This window comes from Triticum dicoccoides, chromosome 3A (assembly GCF_002162155.2).
Source record: "Triticum dicoccoides isolate Atlit2015 ecotype Zavitan chromosome 3A, WEW_v2.0, whole genome shotgun sequence".
NCBI classification, from domain to species: Eukaryota; Viridiplantae; Streptophyta; class Magnoliopsida; order Poales; family Poaceae; genus Triticum; species Triticum dicoccoides.
This window is the reverse complement of record NC_041384.1, coordinates 720,249,520-720,258,458: the sequence shown is the minus strand read 5'-3', so window position 1 is coordinate 720,258,458 and position 8,939 is coordinate 720,249,520. Positions and strand designations below refer to the sequence as shown.

The 8,939-nt window shown below is 45.3% G+C and overlaps 2 long non-coding RNA genes across 3 annotated transcripts; both read right to left on the bottom strand.

Moving 5' to 3' along the window:
• Positions 1 to 258: 258 nt before the first annotated feature.
• Positions 259 to 853, bottom strand: LOC119273462. The gene is made up of 2 exons (XR_005134861.1): positions 791 to 853; positions 259 to 693 (listed from the first exon to the last, which is right to left on the bottom strand). It is a non-coding gene; the product is annotated as an uncharacterized LOC119273462 (long non-coding RNA).
• A 2,940-nt stretch (positions 854 to 3,793) lies between these two features.
• LOC119273461 lies at positions 3,794 to 4,949 on the bottom strand. Of its 2 annotated transcripts, none has more exons than XR_005134859.1 (3): positions 4,809 to 4,949; positions 4,109 to 4,667; positions 3,794 to 4,016 (listed from the first exon to the last, which is right to left on the bottom strand). It is a non-coding gene; the product is annotated as an uncharacterized LOC119273461 (long non-coding RNA). The 2 variants fall into 2 exon arrangements; XR_005134860.1 differs by having other exon boundaries at positions 4,109 to 4,685; positions 4,809 to 4,940.
• Between the last annotated feature and the right edge of the window lie 3,990 nt (positions 4,950 to 8,939).

Sequence of the window (8,939 nt, the reverse complement as noted above, 5' to 3'; positions counted from 1 at the left end):
GGTGAATCCCTTCAGAAAACCCTAGACCACGCGCTCACCTATATCACCCAGCAAAACCCGCCGCCGCTGTCTTCTTGCTACAATTTCAGCCATGACTGGCAGTCCACAAACATTTTCTACCTCTCCTCATCCCTGCATGCAAGCCATGGCAGCACCTACGACATGCATCATACAGTTCCCTAAAAAAAAAAAGACATGCATCATACAGGCCTTTTGGCACGCACCCTCTTTGGGACTCGCATGAGTCGTACAACAGCATACAAAATTCAAATGCCAAGTAGAACAATTTTGTTATTGTTCTCCCAATTGATAAGGTCTGCCGAGTTACACTACAGCACGAAACAACACAGCAATACTAAGATTACGCACTGGAGGAACAGGCGTGGAGTGGCTCACAGAACACACGAGAAAATCCTCGAATCACAAACTACACGGCCATATTTAAATCTTTCTCACCTAGCAGCGCACAACTCGCCATTAGAGCTATCAGACCGGCCGACAGGTGCTCGAGCGCTTCAGCAATACCATCCCCCATCCAGGCCATCCTAGCAGCATCCATCGCCTGCCTACAAAGACTTATCAACAAATTGGTCCTTCTGATAATGCACGAGATGCCCAGGCAGAATGTCCTTCGCATCCTTTGTCCACCTCTTGTTTTGCTGGAATCTCCTCAATGTGAAGGACATCCATGACCTGCAAAGGATAATAATAAATATCTCAGCACATGTAATTTTCAGTTAAACCAAGCATGGCTGCCATGTATGCAACGCTACAAAAATAGCAGGCTCACCCTTAAGACATGTCAGCATAGCATCCCTGTATGCTGGAACCGACCACTTATACAATAATTCAGGGACCAATCTAGCTGGCGGCCGGGCGCTAGGTACCGCTCGCGAGCGGCCGGCCCCTGTCCGAGACGTCTAGTCACTGCCGCATATTAAAAACGCCAGGTAGAGTTTGGGAGCGGTCGGTGGAAAAGGTAAGTACGTGGTCCGTTGTACACTAAAGGGAGTTGACCATCTAGTTTGCTTTTTAATTTTTGTTTCTTAAAAAAGCCATAACTTTTAAACCAAATATCGAAATTAAGATCCGCTTTCACCACTGAAATCCTCGCGATGTGCTCTTCGAAACTAGATCCCGCATGGATATGTTTTGACAAACTTTTTTTGTGCAATTTTGTCCCCGTTTTGTGTAACTGACTAGCCGTCGATGTGCAACTACCTGACAGGGATGTGCAACTTTTCTTGTACACCGTAGACATGCAGTTTTTCTCTATGGTACCTCCATCCCTAAATTGCCTCCTTCCAGTGAGATGTGCAACTTCATTTGTTGCCCAGGCCATGCAATTTTCACTAGTGGCACCACCCCATACTACTCTCTAAAATTGAAATGTGCAATTTCATCTGCTGCCCCGGTGCCCTGGCCAACTGCCTGGTAGTCATCGCGCGTGTGAGCCTCTACAACCGCGTTTGAGGGACTATCCTGTAAGAATGTCCCAACTCCACGGCCACGCATGTGCGACTATGAACACAAGAGTGTGCAACTCCGTGGTCGGACGTGGGCACCTCCCATAGCAATTCATGTGCGACTATGCAGACGATATTGTGCAACTGTGTGGCCATGCATATGTGACTAGCCGACGAGAGTGTGCAACTCCGTGGCCGGGCATGAGCACCTCCCATAAAAACTCATGTGTGACTATGTGGATGAGGTTGTGCAACTCCATGGCCATGTATGTGCGACTGTGCCGACGAGAGTGTGCAACTCCGCAGCCATGCGTGAGCACCTCTCACGACAATTTATGTGTGACTATGCGAACGAGATTGTGCAACTCTGTGGCCATGCATGTGTGACTATACCGACGAGAGTGCGCAACTCCGCGGCCGGGCGTGAGCACCTCCCCCAGCAATTCATGTGCGACTATCCGGACGATATTGTGCAACTCTATGGTTATGCATGTGCGACTATACCGATAAGATTGTGCAACTCTGTGGCCATGCATGTGTGACTATACCGACGAGAGTGTGCAACTCCATGTAGACAACTTTTCTGCACCCTCATGGTCTATGGATGTGCATTTTTTCACCATTCAACAAAACCATGTCAGTGAGATGTGCAACTTTATCTGTTGCCCTGGCCAACTGCCTAGCAGATTTTGTGCAACTACTTCTATTGCCCCTGCCAACTACTTCTAATGACCGTGTCCAACTGAAAACAACTATGTGTGCAACTAGAACTACTATAGATGCCAACAAAAAATGATCGCCGTGTGTGCAGCTTTTCAATGAACATGTCCAACTGAAAAAAACTATGCGTGCAACTAGAACTACTATAGATGCCAACCAAAAATGAATCCCGTGTGTGCAACTTTTCACTGACCGTGTCCAACTGAAAACAACTATTTGTGCAACTAGAACTACTATAGATGCCAATCAAAAATGAACCCCGTGTGTGCAACTTTTCAATGATCGTGTCCAACTGAAAACAACTATGTGTGCGACTAGAACTACTATAGATGCCAATAAAAAATGATCACCATGTGTGTAACTTCCGAATGACCGAATCTAACTGAGAACAATTATGTGCGTAATATCTAGAAGTAATATAGATGCCAATAAAAAATGATCACCGTGTGTGTAACTTCCCAATAATCGTGTCCAACTGAGAACAAATATGTGCGTAATTAAAACTACTATAGATGCCAACAAAAATGATCACCGTGTGTGTAACTTCCCAATAATCGTGTCCAACCAAAAACAATTATGTGTGCAACTAAAACTACTATAGATGCCAACAAAAGCAATTACTGTGTGTGCAACTTTCCGATGATCATATCCAACTAGACAAATATGTCTCCTCCGTCCTTAATGTAAAAGAAAAGCATAGTTACAGTATAGAAAAGTCTGCGTTTGTGTAGATTGAATCGAACAAGCGAACAACAGGGGCAACGCAGGACCGACCGTCGCTGTCTCCGAATCCAACAAGCTAAGCATATTAGCAACAAGTATAGCACAAAAGTAGCAGAATGTAGGACACCAAATTTCATCCAAATCAACGGCCTTCTAGCGAGTGTGCTACATAGATAAGATTAAGCTGTATCAGAAATGCGTACTGATACAAGTGCCTGTGCAACTTGAGCGGTAGTAGAAAAACAACTTACGTTCTCCTGCAAGCAAGCCAGGGATGAATCTGGATGTGTGTTTTGATTCAATAAAAAACGAGAGATGGATCCAGCCCGGTGGCGGCAACCTCCTACACTCCAACTCGGTGGAGATAAGAGTGAGCAGCAGCGGCGAGCTCCGTCAAAGGTTGCTGCGGCACTGCCGGATGCGTTGACGAGGTTTGACTTGAGTGTGGCCTGGCCCTCGGGGGAGAGGAGGGGCCAGAGTTGGAAGAGGCCGTCGGGGGAGAGGAGCTTGCGGAGGAGGACAGCAGCCATGACGCGGAGCTCGGAGGTGGACGAGTCAGAGGAGGCCGTGAAGAGAGGATCTTGCGGAGGAGGGCAGCGGCCATGGCGCGGAGCTCGCGGGGGAGGAGGGGGTAGTTGGCGTCGCGGGTGATGAGGCGAGGCGCAGCATGCGGGGCTCCGGGTGGGAGCCGCGGAGGTGGTGGAAGGCGGCCTCGGCGGCGGCGTGGTCGGCGTTGGGGGCCTGTGGAGAGTAGCAGAGCCAGGCGAGGGAGATGGAAGACAGCGAAGGGGAATTTTCTAGCGCGGTGTTCTTCTTGTCGCTTAGCGCGGCCGCTCGGGACGACGAAAAAGTGCGCGGCCGCTTTTTAGATTTTGGGATAATTCAGATCCGCAGTCCTTGATTGTTACCTCATAAACAACTCGACTCCACTTCTTACGGTTTGACGCATTGCGGTGCCTCGCTACATACTTCATCTTCTCAACCTCTATAACATTGTATGCAGAGCCTTAGATTAAGATCCGCCCAAATTGCTCGAACATAGCACGCACTGTACATTTAGCTTGGGTGCCGCTCTATTGTGAGATTTGTTCTCCGCACGACACCTCTCTGCCATCACCAAAAGATACAAATTTTTATGCCAATGAAAACTGAAAATTAATTAGCAACGTGAACTCGTTGACTAACAGGCAGGCACTTACTATCATAGTTCTCTTCTCTTCATTGTTTCCTTCCTCTCACGGTTAAACTGGAGCCTCATATTTTGTCTAACAAAAAAGTGCATCGGGCTAACAGGTGACATGTAACTCTCGCTTCGTTGGATGCTCGTCATTTTAGCGCAGAACACACCCTTTAAGTACGGCTTAGCCCACTTAGTTCTGATTTCATATATCCGGGTCATGTATGGGTGCTTCCTCAGATTGTATTTATCCATTCATTCTTTATTTAAAGAAAAATCCTTCCAGTTCTAGATGCGCAAGTTAAACCAAACAGCGGATTAATACCTTTTAGTCCAGCCAGGTGCTTCAGGATTGACTCTGTCAGTCGACTGTGCGGACCTGGTTGGAGATACATCCCTTCTCCGTCGCCCCTCTCCTCCAGCCCACGTAGGGCTGCAGGCACCATCAGCTTGCTCACATCCAGACCCGACATTCGAATCAGCCGCCGTAGCGGCGCCCGCAACGCATCTCGGCAGCAGGACTAGGGGCACCGGATCCGGGGCGCCCGAGGCTGCCCGCAAATTCTTCCCTCAATGGAAACCTGCAAGATCGCAAAATACTGTCACCGGAGATGTCGTCAGCGGGCATGTTAGAGGACCATCACCCGCGTCGCTCGCGAACAGCGCGACGCCCCTCGACACCAAACCATGAAAATACGAGGATTCGTTTACGGGGAACTCACGGTCGACGGGATCCAACCAGCACTCCAGCCCCTCCTCTGCCATTGCGGCGCCGTGGGTAGCACAGACAGCCGCCGAGAGCAGGCGAACGAGGGTTCGCAAATCTCCTCTGTTTCGATTGCGTCGTGGTAACAATCCGGGCCACGGCTCACCACGCCAGCCGCATCCTGGTCCACGAATCAGGACCTAAACAGAACCGACGGCCGTCAAACACCGCCACCAGGGCCCACCTGTACGCACTGTTACCACGCGTATACATCGAATATCCATAATTTCCAGCGTTCGGACTCTGACACGACAGACATTTTTTACACGATCCGAACGAAGCAGTGGACGCTAGCGATTACAGGAGCAGCTGCGCTCGAGCACGGAATCGCCGCTTTCTATAAATAATAAAGTAGAATATGTACTATCACGTGATAATATATGAGAAATGGATGTAACTACACCCGGTAGTAGGATATATATATATATATTATATATATGTATATATATATGACAAATATTTTTTACAAATAGTGGTAGTTACCATCACTTGCGTTTTGTATATTGTATGTAGTATCTGTCCAAATCGAGAGTATGTACGTGTAGTATGTAGTATATAATAATGATTAGATAGTATATATATTAATTTTTAGGTAGTATGTACCATTTTTTAAGTATGTTTTTTTTACATACAAATATATACGTATTTCACAAATATAATAAAAACTATGGGTCCATATGCAATTTTTTCATAAAACTTGTTTTGAAATATCTTAGATATAGTATATGAACATATTTAAAATAATAAAATAATATATATAGTACCACATGATAGTATATGAGACATATGGGGTAACTACTACTGGGTGGTAGGATGGATTTTCCCTAGTAGAAAAAGGGTCTAATGTTCAGATCATTAGTTCCGGTTTGTATTTGAGCCGACACTAATGTGACCATTAGTGCCGGTTCCAACGGTTAGGCGGGCCGCTATCAATAGTACCGGTTCGTGGCGAACCTTTAGCACCGGTTCGTGCCACGAACCGGTACTAAAGAGAGTGGTGGCAGGATGTTGTCAGACTAGGGCCCCTCCAGCACCTTTAGTACCGGTTCGTGCCACGAACCGGTAGTAAAGGTCATCCTATATATAAACCCTTCGTCCAGCTCGCTCTGTTCTTTCCCCTTTCCCCTCTCCTTTCTGTTCTTCCCCTCTTCCCTCGAGCTCATCACACATTTTGCCCAAATTTTATCAAGATTTGAAGGCCCCCATCCATTCAAGTGATCACAAAGGTTAGCAACTTTGTCCTTTCATCTCTCATTGCTAGATTAGCTCTTGCAATGCTTTATATAGTGATTAATTTGTAGTTTTAGTAATTTAGGAGGAATTATATGTGGTAGTTTATTTGATTTATATGCAATTTGAGCTTAAAATAACTCTTAGTTTGCATATGCAGGTGTGGTTTACTTAGTGCCTTCCCATCTCCGTCGTAACCACCGTCGATCGTCCGCACCGACCCGTCGCCGGCACCACCTTGTGGTGAGCCTCTTGTTCTTATCTTTTTATATATAAAAAAAATCATGTTTGTGTGATTTAGATATATAGTTACTTGTATAATTATCTTACCCGTACGTTGTTTGTTATACATAGTGCCATGGTTTTGATATCCGTCCCCGTCGGCCCTCGTCCGTGTTATGATTCAGATGTGCACTACTATGGAAAACCCTAGTAGTAGCGCGGGTTTTGATGCTATCAGCAGCGCGGGTGGCCGCGCTACTACTACGACGCTACAACTAACTGTTAGTAGTAGCGCGGTGCAACCCCGCGCTACTACTACTGAGTATATCAGTAGTGCTTTTCTGGCACGTGCTACTATTAAGTAGCTGTAGCGCTTTTCTATCCCCACGCTACTTCTGCATCTTTTATCATTTTTTTCTGCTGGCCCCTGTTTCAATAAACTGCACTTTCACATATACCGGATAACAATATCATTAACCACAATGCCATAGTCATACAGTAGTCATACAATATCATAAAGCATTATAGGTACTCATATATAGTCAACATCCATCCTCACATAAAGCATTATAAGTACTAGGTAGTCTTACAGCCACACATATATAGCACTTCTACTAGGTATATATAGTCATACAGCCACACACACATATGTAGTTCTAGATGATATCGACGACGATCATCATCCTCAAGCCTCGGCGGTGGGTGTTCCTGATAGTAATTAGGATGGCCTATCCAACACGAAGATTCTTGCCAATGAGGAAGCTCTTCCATCCAACCGAGTTTAAGTGTGTGCGACCGTCTGTGTCCACGCCGTACGTACAGGTGGTGATGGAGCCCCTTGCGGTAAGGCGTATTCCAACTGAGCCTTCTTCATCAGGCTCGATACCACAACTCACAGATAGGCTCTTTGGCAATTTCTAAATAAGAAAAACATACCAATTAATAAGTAGCCTCGCACATACTATTGCAAATATATTTCTACTAAGTATAGATTTCTACATTATCAAAATACACAATACTACACATTTCTACTAAGCATGAATTCTACTAATAAGTATGGATTATCTACACTATTAACAGTTCCTTGGATTCTACACTATTAAGCATGTAATTGGACTCTACACTAAGCATATCATCAGATTCACTAAGCATATCATTGGATAATTTGCATACGTAAGTATAACAATAAAGCATATATATCATCAATTTACTACAGTTAGTATAAAATACCATATCATGCCGATCAACCATGGTATTTGTCAGGCGGGTCACGGATGGCACCCCGAGAAAGTCATCACATGGCGGAATCATGTCCCATAGGTTGCACACCTCCTCCTCGCTCAGCCTCATTCTTTGAGCTACGATGGCTTCATGAAGTGGGTCCTCATCATCTTCATCGAGTGGGTCCTCATTATCTTCACCATCTTCGTCATCTTCATCATCTTCCACCAGGTTGATATAAATGACAGCCAGCTTGGGTCTTCTGCTCTGAAGGAGAAGCTGATCAACTCACCACCAGTAAGAGGCATGCGGGCGAGGAAACAGGCCCATCCATCTCCTCCAATCTGCGACATATTGCATCCTTTCTTGACCTCCAAAGTGCGCGCCCCCCAGGAGCCTCAAATGTCACAGTGTCTCCCGTCAGCTTGTTGAATTTCAACCTCACATTGCATGGGACGATCTATGTAAAAAAAGCAAAATGACACAATGCAGTAATGCCAACACTAAAAATAAAATAGTTGTTACATTTCATATAATTTCTTACCGCCGCATGACGAAAACTCGGCTGGAAGTAGATGCCGAATAGCTTGCTAGTTGCAAGGCTGCTGGCGCACCTTGACTTGCACAGTCGACATGGTGGTGGTGGTGGTGGAGCCATTTTCCTAAAGCAATATGAGCAAAGGATTAACGATCCACTTCACAGGAAAGAAAAATAGTAGCAGGTGATATTTTTGGTTCTTCTTCAGTTATATTTCATAGTGGAACCCGATCCCAGAAAGTAAACAACAAGTTCTCAATTAACTTACTAACACCTTCTAGAATAGAACCAACAGCTAGCAGGCAAATGCCAAATCAGCCAACAAGACTCGCATCTCTAGATTTAACAAGAACTGCCATGTATATATCACCGATATCTATATATGAAGAGATTCTTCCGCGAGAAGCAATTTGATGGACAATTGTAATCCTAAGATCTAGTAACATATAAGATGACAAGGTACCACCTACCAAGACATTTCATCTAATTTGGCCCCTATTGCCTAAGATAACTGATTAAAGAAACAAGTGGCAAATTTAATTGGGATTAACTTAGCACTTGCAAACCAAATACTAGTATCAAAATCAATATCTACCAGATCATGGTACCACCTACCAAAGCATTTCAACTAAATTGGCACCTACATTTTGCCAAAAAATAACTTATTACAGAAAAAGGAAAGCATCTAGCTATCCATGTACAGAAAAAATAACAATAAAAGGGCATGTTTCTTTCGAAGCATCTAGCTAGGTAGTGCCAAATCTTCAGAGGTAACGAACTACACCTCACTACGCCGCTGCCTATCCATCTGAAATTCGTAAGCCCTTGCTGCATCTAGCTAGGGAAGCCCTGGGGGGGTGCTGACGAGGAGGGGGG